This window comes from Mustela nivalis, assembly GCF_964662115.1.
Source record: "Mustela nivalis genome assembly, chromosome: 4".
Classification (NCBI taxonomy): domain Eukaryota; kingdom Metazoa; phylum Chordata; class Mammalia; order Carnivora; family Mustelidae; genus Mustela; species Mustela nivalis.
In genome coordinates this window covers 99,526,498-99,547,297 of record NC_139023.1, presented here as the reverse complement: position 1 = coordinate 99,547,297, position 20,800 = coordinate 99,526,498, and the positions used below count along the sequence as shown (strand labels likewise).

At 39.6% G+C, this 20,800-nt stretch overlaps 1 long non-coding RNA gene across 4 annotated transcripts in view; it reads left to right on the top strand.

Moving 5' to 3' along the window:
• LOC309863605 overlaps positions 1–20,148 on the top strand; it is a 78,875-nt gene extending 58,727 nt beyond the window's left edge. For all 4 annotated transcript variants that reach the window (XR_014311143.1, XR_014311144.1, XR_014311145.1 and 1 more), the window contains one exon: positions 20,032–20,148. This is a non-coding gene — a long non-coding RNA (uncharacterized lncRNA). The remainder of the gene's footprint in view (positions 1–20,031) is intronic.
• Positions 20,149–20,800: the final 652 nt, after the last annotated feature.

Genomic DNA, 20,800 nt, shown 5'->3' with positions numbered 1-20,800 from the left:
TTCATAGGGATTCAAGGTTATCCTCAATGAGGGACATTTAAGAGTTTAAGATCTTGGAGGTGAGCAATTCCAAATTACAGATAACCAGATCTTAAGGGGAAAGGAGTTTCTGTTTGTAGAGCTGACAAATAGAAAAGTTGAGGTGATCAGGGTATGCAAGATACAGGGCTTAGAAGGGGAGACATAACGGGCATGGAGGTGACTGCAGGGTGTGAACTTCTGTTATATCGGTACTTATCTCCTTGATAGCAGTCATTATAATAAATAATGTTCTCTTATTATTATGTGTCTGCTTTCCCACCAGAATGCTAATTCACAGAACCTGAATAATGTCTTATTTACCTTTATATTCCTAAGGCATGATGTAGAGTTCCATGCACCTCTTAATACAGCATAATTGTTAAATACATGAGTAAGAATAAAATTCAAATCAGGTATAATTCATGAAAGAGCTAAGAGATATGACAGCAAAAAAAAAAATAGAGGAAAGTGATGTATATGGATGGTTTTGAATTCAGAGGTAAGCACATGTTGGGAGGTGACTGAACTAGGTTTGTGATTAGAATATGCTCATCTCAAAGGTGGTACGTTATGGGATGAATGGTTACCATTAGAAGGGGTTGTAAGGGAAATGATACCTTCAGGAAAAATCCAGCATTGAGGAGAAAGGACAAAATGCGTGTTTACACTGAGACAGAGGTTCCACAGGGCATGGGGAAGAGCCTGGTGGGGGTGCAGGAATTCATGTTGTGGAGAGGGATGGAGTTGAGCCAAACTGGAAATAGAGTATAAGAAGTAATCACAAAGTGTAGACATTTCCCTGTAGGGCAATAGTCCAGGAATAGGAAAGAGGAAGGAGATTGGGAGGCAGGCTGAAGATGCAATGGTGATTCTGACAGAGTTTGCTGAAATAATACTACCTAACATGGATCGAGACCTTATTATATGCTAGGTAGGCACTGTAAGAAACACTTTATTATTTCAAGGATTTCCACAGCAAGAATATGAGCTAGATAACATCATTTCTATTTTCTGGAAGGTGAAGTAAACTTCCCAAGGTCACACTGTTGGACAGTAGCTGGCCTAGGACTCAAACCTCCAGCTCTTAGTCATTCATTATGCATTCGGTCTTCAAAATAAACCCCCAAGTTCCAACAAGTAGTGTTGCTTTTTCACAGACACTTCCCATGTGTCATCCAGGGGTGAAAGTTCTAAGAAACTCAGAAGATTTCAGGCCCTTGTTCTTTTAGGTAGTAATCAGGAGAAGGACATTCATTTCTGTTCAGCCCACGGTGGGTGATCTTCAAAGCTCCATGGTGAGTCACAGCTTGGGAAAGCACCTCAAAGACAGAGACAATTGCAGCATATATAGATTATTGATTTCGTTTATTTTACTCTTCTTCAGAAAGGGCTAGGTAATTATGGAAAATGTGTAGCTTTGACAGAAGAAAAAAAATGCTTTAATAACAGACTGAAAAAGACAAAGGCATTGGTGAACTTCTGTGAAGAGGTGTGTGTGTGTGTGTGTGTGTGTGTGTGTGTGTGTGTGTTGCCGAATGGGAGAAATAACAGTTGTGTGTAGAGGTACAGGGTTTTGATAGTACGTGAGGCAGAACCAAGTGTTTTCCTATGGTGACAAAACTGAAGGAAGCCTAAATTAAATACTCTTCATTGTAAATCATGCCTCACATGTATATTTGAATGGGCTGTGTTGTGCTCAGCGAGAGGGCTGAACAAGGACAGAAGGGTCTGTGGGGTGTCAGGCATGCACAAGAGAGAGACACACAGTGGTCCAGTATCTGGGGGCTGAGTGAATTGGAGTGAATGGGGAAGGTGTAAATGCGACTCCAATAGAACACAAAGAACTTCGTCCAGGAACTCAAAAGGTTATCATGTGTGGGCCAAGAAGAATTCAGAATTGGGAGAATACTGTTAGGAAAAAGGTCACATGAATGTAGGCTCAGATATGCTCTCCTGGTACCCTGGGTTATTTTCAGCCACATGGTGGTCCTCCCTCCTGGGTGTGTGGAAAGAGCTATTCACCCCCCAGTACTGAGACAGTGGGAGGAAATTTGGTTTTAAAAATAATTCATAATAAACTATATGAGACATTTTTAGTGTGTATTCTGGGAACATGTTGAGGAGTTTGCAACTCCTGCCATTTTGGCTTTCTCTCAACTCAGTGTATCTGAGTGCTGGTCAAGGGATCAGTTACAATCCACTCTGTGGCAATTCACGCATCTTGTTCACCTTAAAGATCTTTATTTCATAATTATTTGATACAATGCTAGGTAGTGCATATGACAATCTAGATCTACACTCTGCTACTTAGCAGGTGAAATGTGACTTTAGGTAGGTATATGAGTCTCCATTACTCATCTAAAATAGGAATAATTGAACCTACCTTCCAGTATTGTTGTGAGGACTCAGTGATCCATGGGCAGAGTGCATAGCACAGGGACTGTTGCACAGTAGGTCTCCAAGAAATGTTAGTTACCCTGCCCTTGCCCTTCTCTCACACTTTGGTTTTGGTGTGAATTCTGATCATGTCTATTTGACTCAGTTGCTGTACGCCCTGTCAATTAGACATACTAGATTTGTCTTCTACCTCTAAGCCCTTCAGAAAAGAGGTTGATATTTTGATTGTTCAAGGAAATGTGTTTAGATCAAATGAATTAAGAGATGGCTATGTTGAAATCATTTTTACCATTATAAGAGTTAATAGGAATACCTGACAGAGGGGGGAAAAATCCATAGTTTTGTTTGAGAACCCGAGAAGACATAAAGGGAATGGTATTGAAACAGTTTTCCAAGTCACTGTGAAACTTGTAGATCACAACATTTTGCAAAATAACCACTTGGAAAAATATTTATCAGTATAATTAAAGCTAAATAGACACATACCATATATTTACCAACACTTTTACTCCTGGCTATATACTCAATAGATATGAGTACCTGTGTCCACTAGAGTACACATACAGGAATGTTCCTAACAGCTCCAAATTGAAAACACCCTGTATGCCTATCAACAGTAGAATGGATACCTAGTTTGTGGTATTTTCAACACCCAAACGAGAAAAAGAACAAGTTAATAATATATACAATATTGTGTATGAATCTCATAACGTTGAGTGAAAAAGTCAGACATAAATAGAACATGTTATCTGTGGTGAAATAAAAATGGCCACTTTTTTTTTTTTTGCAACTACTTTCAGAAGGATATAGAGTTTCTATATGTGATATTCTATAAATTTCTATATATAGAATTTCTATATATAGATTTCTATATATGATATTCCTCTCTTGACTATCAGTTACTGTTGTGACTTGCTCTGACCAATGGAATATGGTGGGGGTTGGGAGTGTGAGGGGGAAGGACCACTGTGTGACTCCTCAGTCTAGGCCTCACCCTCTCAGAGCATGGATGTCACTTGATAAATGCCTGGTCTGCCCTGCTGGACACACACAGACCAACTGACAGCAAAAACCACTAGGTATTTATTTGAGCCTCGTTAGGCCATGAACCACCAAACTGAGTTGCCACATAACTGTAGCCACATGAGTGACCCAAGCTGAGACAAACAGGAGAACTTCCTAGCTGAGCCCAAGCCAAACTGCTGACCCAGAAAATTATGAGCAAATAATGGTGGTTGTTTTAAACAATTAGGTTTTGGGGTGGTTTGTTATTTTGGAAAGATAACTGTTACAGTGTATGACTTTATATTTGTATGAAATTCAAAAACAGGATAATTTATAACAAGGGAGTTCATAAAAGCAGTTAGCTTTGGTGGGACGCTGGAAGGTGGCATAATGAAGCCCCTGAGAAATGCTTTACTTGGGGTGCCTGGGTGGTTCAGTGGATTAAAGCCTCTGTTTTCAGCTCAGTTCATGATCTCAGGATCCTGGTATCGAGCCCCGCATCAGGCTCTCTGCTCAGCAGGGAGCTTGCTTCCCCTTCTCTCTCTCTGCCTGCCTCTCTGCCTATTTGTGATCTCTCTCTCTGTCAAATAAATAAAATCTTTAAAGAACAAGAAAAAGGCTTCACTTATTGAGCTTGCTGATGGTCACACAAATCTATTCACTTAGTAAAAATTCACCACATTGTACAGTTGAGCAACTGAGATTTTTGTGCTTTACTCTATGCAACTAATACCTTCACTGAAACACACACACACATACACATGGAGTGTGCACATGATCTGGAATCTTGAGAGATACAGGCTCGCTAACTCATCAGCGAGCAAGAAAGGAAAAAGGTCACATGAATGTAGGCAAAACACCAGAGACGGAGAGTCAGTCGGACTGTTGAAGAGGGAGGCAATTCATTTAAAATATACTTATAACCCACCTACGTTGGACAAACACTCTGATGGGGATAAATACTTGAAAAAAGCACAATCTGACTTTGTAAATTACATGTGTTAAGCCAGGCCAGGCCAGACAAAGATAAAGGTGAGAACTAAATTATATTATTTCACCACAACAAATGGTCAACTAAGGACAAAAAAATGTAATAAAAAACTAGATTATAAATCCCATCATGGTCTTCGAGAGATAAACTGAATAAGTACTGCTTATTAAAGTTCAGATCGATCAGCAAACCTATAGAATTCTGTCATTTAGTATAATATACTATGTGTTTAGCAATTGTCAAGATTAAAAGTGCTACCTCTCCCTTGGTTAAGATCACATTTTAATACTTTTGTCAATGAGCTTTACATTGCAGCATGTCAAAGCAGAGAGTGGTTAAACAATATCATTCATCCTTTATTCAGTATTAAGTACAATGTAAAGTTTCTGGAAAATACGACACTGCGCTTAGCTTCCACAAAGGGTAAAATTGTTCTGTGAGCTGGATGAAGGCTGAGAATGAAGCCAAGGCAGAAGAGGGCAGGCTGGGAGGTAGAGAGGTGGGATCTGATGACATTGTTTGAGCCTCCAAATCTAGCTCTACAGAAGCATACAGAACTTTCCTTTATTATATATTTGGCTTTTTGTTACTTGCAGAAACCCTAACCTTGACTGTCCTTCCTACCTCTTACCCCTCCCTGGCTGCTAGCTAAACCCTTGTTTTCCCTTCCTAGGCCCAAAACTGTCTAGGGTTATCCTCCTTCTAGACAACTGCATATAGAGTAAAGGTATCATAGATGAGGGTAGTGGCCAAAAGACTGGAAAACAGTAACAATGGCAAGACGTAGAACTTTTTCTTATTTGAAAATATGAATTCTAGCTGCCATTGTGTCAGTGACCCAGAGGCATGGCACTGACAGCATTATAATTGCTTATATGTGGATATAACCTTACTGCACACATATATTAAAGCTAAAACTTGGGGTAAGGTGAACAAACCCTAAACAACTTTAATACATTTGCTTTACCTTTTAACTACTTAGTTAATTAACCTATTAACTTCCCATTGTGAATTGTAACCACCTGTATCTCTTAAGATAATTGGAATCATTGCTATTTATCAAGAGGCATGCTTTAATTTATTATGTGTTACTTATATAATTAAATACTTTATAGTAGACCCTTATATATGTGAGCTTCATGTATTTCAATTCAAGGAAAACTTATGTAAGTCATTAGAAGTGACAAGACAGGAATAAGATATGGCCTTCATCCTTAGGGAACTTAAAACTTAGCAAGAAAGACAGACATATAAGCTGTGGGAATAGGAAAGGACATGTTGTAGGTTTCATCTCGTGGTAATATATATCGTCTGTTATCCAAACGTATATGTAAATAATAGCAGAGAGTTGTTCAAAATTAGGCTGGCAAGGAGAAGCTGTGGTTCTTTCACAAGCTGTATTATATTATGATCTCTTACCTGCTTGTCTCCCAAACTAGGTGAGTCCCCCTCATCAGGCAAATGTCTTATTCAGCTTGTATTCTAGACCTTTGCATAGTGCCTGGATTAAAAGTGTTTTGCTGAGTTGCATTAATATTGTAGTTGTGTCCTTGGTTCACTTAACTTTATAAATACATACCACATCCATCTCTCTTGACTGCCAGCTACCTTTCTGTGGTTCAGAGGAAACAAGTAGATTCCTAAATCTTGCCTTTTGCTTTTAACATGTGCTGGGCATCAGGCCAAGCAATGGCCAGGTGGACAGGCAGACAGGAGTCTAGAAAGTTTATACCGAAGGTCAAGGAAAGTGGATGGCCTTGGGTTCAGCCAGCCATGAGAAACATGATGGGCCCCAATTCAAGAAGTCAAGGGTCTGGGCAGGCAGACAAGGCAGCTATAGGAACAACGTCAGAGGAGGGGGAGCTGTGGGTGCAGGTGAATGGGCAGCTAATTCTAATGCAAGGCTCTAGTCAGGTCAAGAGCTTACTCTTTAGAGAGTAAAATTCAATCTTAGGAAATGGGAAATGGAGAGAGCTCTTGAATGAAACTAGTGGGCTGTGTAGTGAAGGTCCAAGGTGGTTCCTGAAGGCAGCTCACTCCATATTTTTTTCTACTGACAGCAGGATCTCACTCACGTGAACAAAGCATCATTCTTTACAATACTTCTAGAAATAGAATTCCAACATATGAATTCACAAGTGGCTATTTCCTGTTTATGTGCATTAAAGAAATTTTACTTATAAATTTTAGGTTTAAAATGCAGTCACAAAGCTGGATACAAAATATATACTCATGCATGTTTCCAGGAACAACCCCCCCCATGCTTGCATGCACAGAACCAGAGAGAAAATCTCACCAAATCATTAGGCTGGTATCTGAAAATATGGAGCAACACACACTATTACTTATGGGTTGTGTGGCTCTGGATTGGACTGACAAATTTGTAGCAATTGCTCAACATCAACCCTTAGAATTTATAGTTAAGTTATTTGAACCTGACATTAAGTTTCCTGAATCAGTTTCACATTGTGCTATGATGAAGTAATAGGGACTGAGTTTATCCTTCTACATTAGACAACTAAAAAAAGGGCAAGAATATGTGAAACAATTGTGTTTAGTTATTTTAAAATAGGCAGTAAAAGTGGTGCCTGGGTGGCTCATTTGGTTAAGCATCTGACTCTTAATTTCAGCTCAGGTCATGATCTCAGGGTGGTAAGACTGACCCCCACGTCAGGCCTTCATGCTCAGCAGGGAGCTTCTTGAGATGCTCTCTCTCCCTCCATCCTTTTCCTCCCATGTGTGCTCTCTCTCTCTCAAATAATAAATAAATAAATCTTTAAAAAAATAAAATAGCCAGTACAAGACAGTGATCTCTGAGAGAAGAAAAACAAAGGGAATCCTATGATTAGCCCAGGTCACTGCCTGGTGAGTGTGTCTGGGATGTACTGCCATCCTCCCTGAGTTGAGGAGAAAGTGGAGGCCAAGGTGGCCAGAATTCTTAGGGCTAAGTACCAGAGAGAAGAAAGCTATGGAGAGAGAGACAGAAAATGCTGTGGAGATTTGAAGAGGATACCCTCAAGTCTTTAGCTGAGAACTGGTCAGTATATGTATGTGAGGAAAATTCTGAGGCTCAGGAGTCAGTGGGAAGACTTAGGTAGAATGATCTATGGAGCTAACACAGAGCCCAGAATAATTTACCTTTCTACCATTCACAGTAGAAAGAGCTCTTGACCATAGGACATTCAGTAGGCTGCTCAGAAAGACCTTTCTGTAGCTGTGGGGTCAAGTCCTACACTAAATGTTACTGTGGACCCACCTAACAAAGATTAAAAGCAAACCTTGAAAGGCTCAACCTGTTTCTAAGTAACTTAACTTTCCTACAAAAATATTTAAGAATATTTAAAGGAACACAGCAACAAATATCTATCACTCCATGACCAAAAATCCACCATGTCTGGCATCTAATAAAAAAGGACTAAGCATGCAAAGAAATGGGAAAATACATAATATAATGAGGAGAAAAAGAAATAAACAGAAACAGACACAGAAATGACATTGATTATAATATTAACAGATAAGGAAATTAAAAGTACTATTATAAATATGCCTCATATGTTCAAGAAGATAGAGGAAAACATGAGCATGATAAGGAGAGATGTGGAAGACATTATAAAAAAGACTCAAATCAAACCTGAAAGATGAAAATCAATACTTGAGATGAAAAAATACACCAGATGGGATTAATAGTAGATTAAGCACTAGAGAAGAAAATATTAGTGAATTTGAAGACATAACCATAGAAACTATCCAGAATGAAACAGAAAGAAAAAAGACAAAAGCAATGTACAGAAAACAGTGGCTTTCTTATACACTAACAATGAAAGTATCGAAAGGGAAATTAGAGAATAGATTCCATTTACTATAGCACCAAGAACCATAAGATACCTGCAAATAAACCTAACCAAAGAGGTAAAGGGTCTGTACTCAAAGAACTACAGGACACTCATGAAAGAAATTGGAGAAGACACAAAAGATGGAAGAGCATTCCATGCTCATGGATCAGAAGAATAAACATTGTTAAAATGTCTATACTACCTAGAGCCATCTATACTTTCAGTGCCATCCTGATCAAAATTCCACCAGCATTTTTCAAAGAGCTGGAATAAATAATCCTAAAATTTGTATGGAACCAGAAGAGACCCTGAATTGCTAAGAAATTGTTGAAAAAGAAAAACAAAACAGGGGGCATCACATTGCCTGATTTCAAGCTTTACTACAAAGCTGTGATCACCAAGACAGCATGTACTGGCACAAAACAGACACATAGACCAGTGGAACAGAGTAGAGAGCCCAGATAAGGACCCTCAAGTCTATGGTCAAATAATCTTCAACAAAGCAGGAAAAAATATACTATGGAAAAAAGACAGACTCTTCAATAAATAGTGCTGGGAAAATTGGACAGCTATGTGTAGAAGAATGAAACTCGACCATTCTCTTACACCATACACAAAGATAAACTTGAAATGGATAAAAGACCTCAGTGTGAGGCAGGAATCCATCAGAATCCTAGAGGATAACATAGGCAGTAGCCTCTTCAACAGCGGCCACAGCAACTTCTTTCAAGATATGTCTCCAAAGGCAAAGGAAACAAAAGGAAAAATGAACTTTGGGACTTCATCAAGATCAAAAGCTTCTGCACACAAAGGGAAACAGTCAACAAAACAAAGAGGCAACCCACGGAATGGGAGAAGATATTCGCAAATGACACTACAGACAAAGGGTTGATATCTAAGATCTATAAAGAACTCCTCAAACTCAACACACACAAAACAGATAATCATGTCAAAAAATGGGCAGAAGACATGAACAAACACTTCTCCAAAGAAGACATACAAATGGCTAACAGACACATGAAAAAAAATGTTCATCATCATTAGCCATCAGGGAGATTCAAATCAAAACCATACTGAGATATCACCTTACACCAGTTAGAATGGCCAAAATCAACAAGACAGTAAACAATAACTGTTGGAGAGAATGTGGAGAAAGAGGAACCCTCTTACACTATTGGTGGGAATGCAAGTTGGTATGGCCACTTTGGAAAACAGTGTGGAGATTCCTTAAGAAATTGAAAATAGAGCAACCCTATGACCCTGCAATTGCACTACTGGGTATTTACCCCAAAGATACAGATGTAGTAAAAAGAAGGGTCATATGTACCCCAATGTTTATAGCAGCAATGGCCACAGTCGCCAAACTGCAGAAAGAGACAAGATGCCCTTCAACAGATGAATGGATAAAGAAGATGTGGTCCATATATACAATGGAATATTAATCAGCCATCAGAAAGGATGAATACCCAACTTTTGTATCAACATGGATGGGACTGGAAGAGATTATGCTGAGCGAAATAAGTCAAGCCAAGAGAGTCAAGTATCATATGGTTTTACTTACTTGTGGAGCATAAGGAATACCATGGAGGACATGGGGTGATGGAGAGGAGAAGTGAGTTGGGGGAAATTGGTGGGGGGGGACAAACCACGAGAGACTGTGAACTCAGAAACAAACTGAGGGTTTTGGAGGGGGGGAAGGAGGGTGGGGTGGTATTAAGGAGGGCAGTTATTGCATGGAGCACTGGGTGTGGTGCCTAAACGATGAATTTTGAAACACTGAAAAAAAATTAAAAAGAAAAAAGAAAAAAGAAAAAAGACCACCACAAAAAAACGAAGAACAAAGAGGAACAAAAGACCAAACAGCATCAGTGAACCTTAGGACAACATTAAGTAACTCTATACCTATTAAAGATGATGAATTAATTAAGAGTCTTCCCACAAAGAAAACCCCACATACATGTGACTTTACTTTTGAATCCTACCAAACATTAAAGAAAAAATATTACTAATTCTCCATAAACAATTTGGCCATTCTTTTTTTTTTTAATTTTTTTTTTATAAACATATATTTTTATCCCCAGGGGTATAGGTCTGTGAATCGCCAGGTTTACACACTTCACAGCACTCACCAAAGCACATACCCTCCCCAATGTCCATAACCCCACCCCCCTTCTCCCAACCCCCCTCCCCCCAGTAACCCTCAGTTTATGAGGAAGTGGTGATGCAACATGGGGGCTTAAGTGGGTAGGAGAAGAATCAATAAAACAAGATGGGATTGGGAGGGAGACAAACCATAAGTGACTCTTAATCTCAATTTGGCCATTCTTAAAAAGTTAAACATATATCTACCATATAACCTAGTCATTTTATTCCCCATTTACCCTAGATAAAAGAAAGCATGTTTCCCAGGAATACTTGTCTACAATCGTTCATAGCAGCTTTGCTAAAAAAACTGGAAACAACGCTTGGCCTTATCAGTAGGTAAACAGTTAAACTGTGATATACCCAAGTAATGAAACACTACTATAAAAGGAACAAAGTATTCATACACAGCACAACATGAATGAATCTCAGAATCATTATGCTGAAAGAAGCTAGACAGAAAGGAATAGATAGACAGCACTGCATTATTCCCTTCACATAAATTCTAAAATACAAACACGTTACAGTGACAGAAATTAGACCATGGAGATGGAGAGAAGAAGGAATTACAAAGGGGCACAAGGAAACTTGATGGGGGACGGAAATGTCTGTTATCTTGATTGTAGTGATGGCTTTATGGTTAGATCTATGTCAAAGCTCATCATATTGTATACTTTAAAAGTGAGCAGTTGAGTAGGTTATCCTTCAATAAAGTATAAAGAGAGGGAAAGACAGAAGGAAGGAAGGAAGGAAGAAAGAGAGGGGAGGCAGGAGGAAGAAGAAAAAGAAGGAACACTGGGCAGCTCCATTTTTGATATGTCTTTTGCCATTGGCCATTCAACTGGTGGGCTTTCCTAATGGGCTTGGATGGGGATCGAATTCCATAGAGTGTTCTACTCGGTTTGTTGTGGCTCCTGGGACACTGGCAACTAGAAGCAGCTCTGGTTGGCCCTATGAGCCACAAAGAGACAGTAACTGCCTTGGATTTGTGCCTCTGGCTTCTTCTAGAGAAGCTGTGTAAGACTGTGGCAGCTAAACACTTGAGTGTAAGCCCTCATTGGGGCAGATTTATTGGGGGAAATGACAGTATGGGTGGTAATCCTTGAACTTTGGATATTTTTTTTTTTGGTCCAAAAGTTCACACTCAGTTGAAACTCAACTGCATAGAGAAAAGGAGAAACACTTTGTTGTGAATGTAAAATTTTTGAAATGTTTAAACTTAGATGAACACTTGTGGAAAAAAGAATAAAGTCCTTGTTTCTACATGTCCAGAAAGTGTGTATGGACCACACTGAGAATCTTTGCTGGCAAGCAATATTCCTGGCCTGTGATAGCCTTCTATCAAAATAAATACTTCTCCAGCAAGGAATTTTCCTTAATTTCCTCCTCATAGGCTGGATGCCCTCCCATTGCTGAGCTTCCAGAACACAGCGGGAAACCGAAGGCTCTTTTGTCTCTCTTCTAAAGTAAATTTGAGTCATCTATCATTACGCAAGTGATTATATACTTTTTCAAATGGAAGTTTTGGAGGCTAATAATTCCTAGGTTAGTGGTTTATAAGTAAAGTTGATTAAAATATTTAAAAGTACTATATGTTAATTGAACATAGTAATAAAAATAAATAAAAGAACAGAAAAACATTTGAAAGTGCAAGACTAAAAAAAGTTGCCTGAATCCCTGATGTTACTTTTTTTTGTGGGGGGGGGGTTCAGGGGAAAAAGTAATTTGGGGAGAGAAAAACCAGGAAAATAACATTGGAGAGAATGTTTGGGATTTAAGGAATATTAATGATCATCCTCATTTAAATCACTTTTCTATAATATCTAGTTTTACTAGTGTATTAGTTGGCCCTGGTCCTGGGGAGGAAAAAACCTCTAAAATATATGTATATATAAAACAATATTGTATAAAAACTTCCAGCTTTCGGTTAAAGTCAAATGAGCAAACTTGAGCTTTTAATGGACAAATGCTCTTCACCTTCCTTCTGTCTGTGACCTGTTACATAGGGATCACGCCTTTCCTCAAACTGTCCATCCCTTCACTTCAATGATTCTAGATTCTTTTTGGTTTTGAATTCTACTTTTTGAGTCACTTGTGGTTCTTTCTTTTCCACATACCCCTATGTGTCATCGTACAGTCTTTCTTTGGGAGATCTCATGATTTCTATTTTTTTTTTGTTGTTTTAAAGATTTTTATTTATTTATTTATTTTTTCAGAGAGAGAGAGAGAGAGCACAAGGGGGGCAGAGGGAGCAGCAGGTAGATGGAGAGGAGAAGCAGACTCTCCGCCGAGCAGGGAGCCTGACTTGGGGCTCCATCCCAGGACCCTGGGATCATGACCTGAGCCGAAGGCAGACGCTTACCTGACTGAGCCACCCAGGCGCCCCCAGAGATCTCCTGATTCCTGAATCTCTACCTCCAGCTCTAAACTTCATCCTGACTAGACACCTTCATTTGCGGTTGCCTTGCAATACCTCTTACCTATGTCACCAACACCTCACACCTGAAAAGTACAAAATGTGCCTGTGTCCCGCTGTGTTCCTCAACTTGAGTTTTCTACTTGATTAGCAGTATTAACAGCTCCCAAGTCACCCTATCAAGAAGTGGTGGCACCTCCCTTGACTTCTCATTTCCATTATCAAGGAGTATTTTTAGTCAATGTGCAGAAGCCTTTAAAATATCTTTCTTTGCGTCCATGCCATCTGGCGTGTGCACATTTTGGGTTCTAACACTTCCTTACCTGGATGAACTCTAGTCCTCCCTACTTTTTTCCACCTGCCAAGATGCTTTCTCCTATTCATGAAATCCTTCACACTGCGGCTTGAGTTTTCTTCTTCAGTTTCAGCTTAGTTTTTGTAGCTCATTCATTTACAAACTGCAGTAACTTGGGATTGCCTGTGGAATTAGGCCCAACTCCTTTGCCGGGTGTTTAGCCCTCATCTCAATCTGATGAAGGCTCCATCCTAATTTATTTCTTAACCCCAACCCTTCATGCATCCCTTATACATTTTCACTGTTCAGCACCTTTCCATGGATGTTTTTCCTTTTCCTTGTGAAACTTCTTCCATTGCACCTGTTAAAAACCAAGCCATTTTTGACATTGTGCAGAAATGCTCATTTTTAGTGAAGGTCAACTAGATTGAATCAGTTCTTGCTTCTCCCGAGAGAGCCCTTTGCTCGCCCATCTGTCCTAGCTCTCATGCTGTGCTTGGTGTGGGATGCATTTGGCTCCACGACCGGCCTCTATGCTTCTAGAAAATAGAGACTATCTTATGAGTCTTTGTAACCCTGATGGGGCTTAGCACACTGCCTTGTATAGACAAGCAAGGTTTCCCATGCCACTGATAGTTATGTACAGTTCACCAAGCACAGGACCGCCGTGTAATAAAGCTACTTAGATCCTTGCCTAAGTATGTCTCAGGTACACAGATGGGAGATTTGTGTATAAAGCCCCTGGATAGTAACTGCTGACCACACCAGGTTTGGATCCAATGTCCATCTATGGACTGGGGTCAGATACCTCCGTGTACCCTAAGAAGGGGCAATTTTCCCAGGAGAAAGTCGGGGGGCTCTTAAAGGCAGAAAGGGAGGTGAATCCTGGATGGGAAAAAAACAAAAAACAAAAAACACAACAGAGGCATACTATAACTTCTGAATTGTAGACTCTCATAATTGAAAACATGATAATTTAGTAAATTTCAATAACATTAATAGGGAAAATGTTTATTTAAAAAATTAGTACCATGAGTAAAATTACGAACATATTTTGTAGTCAATAGAACAGGAGGAACTTTAAAAAATAACGCTAATAAACTGTCTTTGGCCATTAAGCCATTCATTCATTTTAGAAATTCCTTTTGAGTGTTTAGCCAGGCATTGTGCTAAATGCTAGAGGTACAAACTCTTTAAGATTAGGTGCTTAGTTGACCTCAGTCTCGTGCACTTGATGCTGTTGAAGTCAAATCTCTACCTGACAGTGTGGATAGAATTTCACTTATGTCTTATCCTGCAGAGTCATGCAACTTAATTTCCTTTTAAAAGTGTTCTCTAGGGGCACCTGGGTGGCTCAGTGGGTTAAAGCCTCTGCCTTCCATCCAGGCCATGATCCCAGGGTCCTGGGATCAAGCCCCACATCGGGCTCTCTGCTCAGCGGGGAGCCTGCTTCCTCCTCTCTCTCTGCCTGCCTCTCTGCCTACTTGTGATCTCTGTCTGTCAAATAAAATAAATAAAATCTTTAAAAAAAAAAAAGTGTTCTCTAAAAAGCATTTTGTAACTTTGCATTCTTAATTAACTCATCCTGGCTTTGCTTTTAGGTAAGCCAAATTAGTGATTTGACCAAATGGTGCATTTCTGTAGCTTCTTAGGCCTAAAGAGTTCAGGATGACCACATACGGAGGCAAAAATTCTTAAACCATTTGTATTTCTTTCATTATGAGTAAACTTTGATAGACATGTGATCATACCATCTAATGTAACTTATCTTTTTGATGATCCGTCTCTAATCGGTGCAGAGTCCTTCTGTTTTTGAACCAGCTATGCTGAAACAAAGGCGGTCTTTCTTGTTTCAATTCTATTGAATATTCACATTATTTATTAAAGGAGGATTATGTAACATTTAAATGAAGCCTCCAATCCATAAAAATACCTGTCACCGATGAAAAACATGTACGTGGATAAGCATAATGCGTTCATTTATAGGCTACGGATCGGCTGCCCCTCAAGGAATGTTATAAATCCACGTGGTGTCCTTGGGCGTCGGGGTTGGCCGCAGCATCTGTAGCTGTGGGAGCCAATGTGGCCCGCAAGCTCCCCACTGGCTGCACATCTGAACAGCTTCAAGAGTACAAGTTTCCCCATCAAAGGTTTGGAATAAATCACACTAAAAAATTGGCTCCAGAAAGAGTTATTTTGGATAGGACAAGGTGAAGATCTCAGGAGGTGTGTTAAATGAATCCCTTCTGTGTGGTGGGTGTCTGTGGGAGAGTTGGTGGGGGTGGTTACAGGCTGTGGGGGAAGTAGGAGAATACAAACCACCCCCCACCCCACACACACTTGGCCAGAAAAGCCAAGTCTACTGACTGGACAAGGGTTGGAAAATTCAGTTTCTTAATAAACGGTTTTATAACTTAATAAGAACACATAACCTAGTGATCTTTTTTTTTTTTTTAAGATTTTATTTATTTATTTGACAGACAGAGATTACAAGTAGGCAGAGAGGCAGGCAGGAAGAGAGAGGAGGAAGCAGGCTCCCTGCGGAGCAGAGAGCCCGATGTGGGTCTCGATCCCAGGACCCTGGGATCATGACCAAACCGAAAGCAGAGGCTTTAATCCACTGACCCACCCAGGCGCCCCTAAACTAGTGATCTTTTATAAGAACATTTATAAACTAGTGATCTTTTTCCTGATACTCGTTTTCAGGAGAGTGTCTTTTCCCTTCAGTGGCATGCTAGAGCCCACGTGTACCCGCTTATGAGAGCTGATTGTCAAGTTTGTTGGCGTTTTGTGAGTCACTTGTTAAATACAGCCACTATTAAGAATTAAATTATATAAACTTAGAATTATGTAAGTTAAATGAAAAGCAAAGGTAATGAATAACCCCCCAACTCATCACTTCTAAATTATTCTGCTACATTAAAAAAAAAAAAAGATTTTATGGGGCGGCTGGGTGGCTCAGTGGGTTAAAGCCTCTGCTTTCGGCTCAGATCATGGTCCCGGGGTCCTGGGATCGAGCCCCACATCGGGCTCTCTGCTCTGCAGGGAGCCTGCTTCCTTCTCTCTTTCTGCCTGACTCTCTGCCTACTTGTGATCTCTGTCAAATAAATAAATAAAATCTTAAAAATATATATTTTATTTATTCATTTGACAGAGAGACACAGCGAGAGAGGGAACATAAGCAAGGGGGTGGGACAGGGAAAAGCAGGTTTCCCACCAAGCAGGGAGCCTGATGCGGGGCTCGATCCTAGGACCTTGGGATCATGACCTGAGAGGAAGGCAGAGACTTTAACCCACTAAGTTAACCCACTCCTGTGATGGAGAAAATATTAATAACATAAGTAATAATAAATTTCATGTGTTTTCTGCTGGTATTCATTACATGTGGCTAGCCCTCTAAACTGAGGAAATATCTTTGGGTATTTAGACACTATTATCTGACTCAGCTTACATCATCAATGAACAAGTGTTGTTCTGACATCTGTTTTTATTGTTTATTACTCCTCAATAGAAATGATAATATTAACCAATATTCATGTAAGAATTATACTTGTTTGAGAATTGTAACCATAGGTGGCTAAGGATACGACAGTAAGATAAAAATCAGGGAAAGCATTCTGTGAGAAATCAACTGATTATATAGAATTTCTAATACAGAGGCTTTAATGTCTTATTTATACATTACAGCCATTCTTATCAGTATATTTGTATTAAACTTATGCATGTATTTACATATACGATTTTCCTACTGAGCCAATCATTAAACTTTCACTAGCACATTGCTGTCTGTAAATGAAGTTGAGTTTCCTACTCTTTTTATTTATTTATTTATTACTATTTTTTAAAAAGGTTTTATTTATTTATTTGACAGAGAGAGAGACAGAGTGAGAGAGGGAACACAAGCAGGAGAGTGGGAGAGGGAGAAGCAGGTTCTCTGCTGAGCAGGAAGCCCGATGCGCAGCTCAATTCCAGGGCCCTGAGACCATGACCTGAGCTGAAGACAGTCGCTTAACCAACTGAGCCACCCAATCACTCCAGTTTCCTACTCTATTTTTCCAGAGCCAGAGTTTCTTCTGTGTTAGATACTAGAAGACTATCTATGGCCTGGTGAAGTCAGGGGTGAGAGGTGAGGTGAGAATGAAATGGCTTGAGATAGCTGTTGAGATCACCCCACCCCCCCCAAATTAACTATAGCTTTGCCAGAAGAGAAGAAAAAAAGTCATACCCCTACCCACAGGCCTCACATGTGGACCTGATTCATCAAAAACTACATGTGAAAGAGAAAAAAAATCCAGTTATTTCCTTGGACTGCATTCCCGTGGAATTCTTTTCTCTAGTACTTGAATCCACGGAGCCATATTCCAACTCCCAACACATGCTTCAGACCCTCCTTAGTTTACTAACCTATTATACCTCCTTCTCTTGAATGCATCCCCACTCCCAGCTTAATGGTCTGGTATCCCCTGATGCTACCAGCTCTGGTCCACAACATGTGAGCTGGACTCCACCACCACCACTGCTCAGCCCACCATCCAGGGAGAGCAATCCAGAAGCCTAATGATGGGCACTGGTGCTTTCAGAGGCAGGTGCTACTTGGACTCCATTCATCAGAGGCTTTGCCAGGTACAGTAACCCTGGGGACAGTGGAAGGGAAAGGCCACATTGTAGCTGAGATGCTAGTTTGTAACCAGTTGAGGTGCCCATTGGGTTAGCATAAGTAAGAGGGTAGAACTTGGTGTTTAGAGGAAATTATTTTATACTCTCGGAGCATGTTTTCTAGTATTCTGACTTCACAAAATGGCTGTCTAATCCTGATTGCAGTATCCTCCTGAGAGGGGTGCAGTGGGAAGACTATCTGGGCCAATGGGAAAAGACTTGGAGTCAGGGGACCTGGTTCTTCTCTTTCTTCTGCTACTCATGAGCCCTTTGGCCTTGGACAGGTTATTTTACTTTTCTGGAACTTGGTTTTTTTATCAAATGATCTACAGTTTCCAGTAGTAACGATCCCTTCTAATTCCATCATCCTATAACTCTTTGTCTTTTGTTTCACAGTTAGAGTAAAAGAAGCACACATCTTTGGTCAAAAAGTCAAGGGCAGAGTCCAGCATATTGGTCATATCAATTCTTTGAATACGGGCTTCAAATCCTTTATGGCAGTAGGCATAAATCATAAATAATTCCAGGCTACTACTCCCAGATTTCTTAGAAGGATCAGAGCACTGACATTCTTTGGCAGATGAAAAAAGAAATTCAATTATCTGGAATGCAAAGAAAAAAAGAATATTCTCTCTTGTTGAAAATCTTTCTGAAGGGCAGTAGCAGTTTTTCTTGCTTTAGTAAGAACAGAGAGAAGATAGCAGCATTTCTTCCATTATCATGGCTCTGTTCTGCTTCAGGATTAAAATTCTGAGTACGTTTTTCATTAGGCATTCAGTATTCCATGTTCTGCCTGTAGAAGATTTAAGAGATTGGCCTAAATATTTACTGTCCTAGGTGTACATGGAGATATTTTCATCAATTACATCTGTGGTCTCTGTGAGTCCCTTAAAATTTAGATCTTTCTCATAAAAGCAGGATGACCAAAACAAAACAAAACAACAACAAAAAAAACCCCATATTTTTTTGGAGGGTGGGGGTAGTGTGCTATTTCATTGAGTTCTGCTTAATGAAGGCTCTGAGATGCTTAAAGAATTCAGAAACAAAAACATTTGTACTGTGTTCTATCAAAGACTACAGTTGTTATTTAACAAGACAGTTGCTCATAAGCAAATGTTTTTTGATTCTGAGATAGGAGAAACAATGTGCTACATCAGCCTGACCTTCCCTGTTCAGGAGCTGCTTCCCCTCTGACATAGCTACTTCCTCAGTATAATACCTTGGCGTGGTCCTGGTTTTATTCTTTTTAATTAAAAGTGCATGTTTGAGCACCTTCTCTGTACAGTCTTAGACCTCAGTGAGCTTGTGTTCTAGTATTCAGGTGTAAGGCATATTCCCCACCCAGACCATGACCAATTTCCATGACGATGGAAGAGAAAGGGGCAGGTGAAAAAGACGACAAAGAAAAAAGGAAAGAAAAGAGATAGAAAAACAAGAGTATGATTAGTCATGAAGAGCTTTTGCTTAATTTTAAGCAGGAGAAGAGAATTCAAATCTCAGGAAGAACAAGAACACTTACCCTTCCACTTTTGGAGTAGCCAAAGTGGAACTTTTCCTCTCATGAGAATCATGGGCTCTGGGTGTCAAAACTGTGGCATATAGTTGGTCTCCTGTGGGGCTTCAACTCAGGCTTTTCCTGTTCATTGTTTAAAAAGTATATCATAAAACTCATGCAACACCATTTTGGCCATGCAGGGATTAGTGTCAAAAAGGAAAGTAGAGTTTAAACATTGAGCTACTCACCTGAAGTAATTTAGAGTTGAACAAGTTTCTTGATGACCCTGGAAATTGGCAGCTTTTTGTGTTTTCTTAGGTAAGAAAGGAAATTGCCACCTTCATTCCAGGCCAACCAACCAACAAACCAATGAGCGAGCCAACCAACCAACCAACCAACCAACCAACCAAAGAAACTAAATCTCTCTCCTCCACCTCCACAGCTGCATTCCTGCCAAATGCAAAACATCCCCCCAACGCTTGTGTCCATCTCCTGATACAGCCATGCCCTGATTTTTTCTTTGAATTTATTTCATTATAGCTTACGACTTCTCTTACCTGCCTGTGAACATCTTTACCAATAACGAGAGAAGCGGGTCTCAGATAAGTTTATTTGGCTAGATTTTAGCAGTTCTTGAATTAGTTTTAGTGGAAAGAAGGTTGAAACTAATAGATAAAATAGAGATTTTTACATTAGTCCTGCATTTCAGTTGTTTATGTCAGCCATAACCCATGTTTCTATGGATATTTGAAAAGTTATTTTCACTTTTGTATTTTTTAGATTTCAAGACCAGTTCTGTCAAATGGCTGAGACCCAACCTTGCCTGGTGATGGTGGGGATGTTGACATGCTGTGCCTCCTGGCTTCATTCTAAGTAAATAAATCAATAATAACTCTTTTGAGCCTTTCACCTTTCTTTTATTTTCACTGTGGAAAAGTTTAGGGAGAAATATATCTGTCTATCTGTATCATGCGTATTTTTTTTGTGAAAAGGGTAATGGAATACAGAATGCCACACATGGGTTATTCCCACTATGAATTAGTCTCTTTTATCTGTCTCTGACCAAAACAGATGTTGGCAGCCTTTCTATTCCAGCTCTCTAAGTCAGACTAAGACTATCAGTTCCGCTTAGGAAAGCTGTAGGGAAATGATTTAACTCTTTCAATAGACCCTTACTAGGTTTTCCCTTGGTTCCTTTTGATTATAAACTACAAACAAAATTAGAATGCGTCTCTATGCAACAATAAAAGAAAAATAGCAATATTAAAAATACATCAATACAACTCTAGAGGGAAGTGAATTTTTATTCAAGGACTTTCAAGAATTCTGACACTGAAAAGACATCTTTGCTTGAGGAAGCAGCTGAATGTGTTTCTAACTTATAGTCAACGTTCATTTGCATAGAATACCAAAAGAGCCATTTTTTTTTTTTTAAATTCAGAAAAAAGAAATATCTATCAGAGAACTGCAGGATGCATCCTGTAAGGAGTCTACTCTTTTCTGTAGAAACTGACCATTTAAAAAAGTCACTCTCTGATTGGTGCCATGA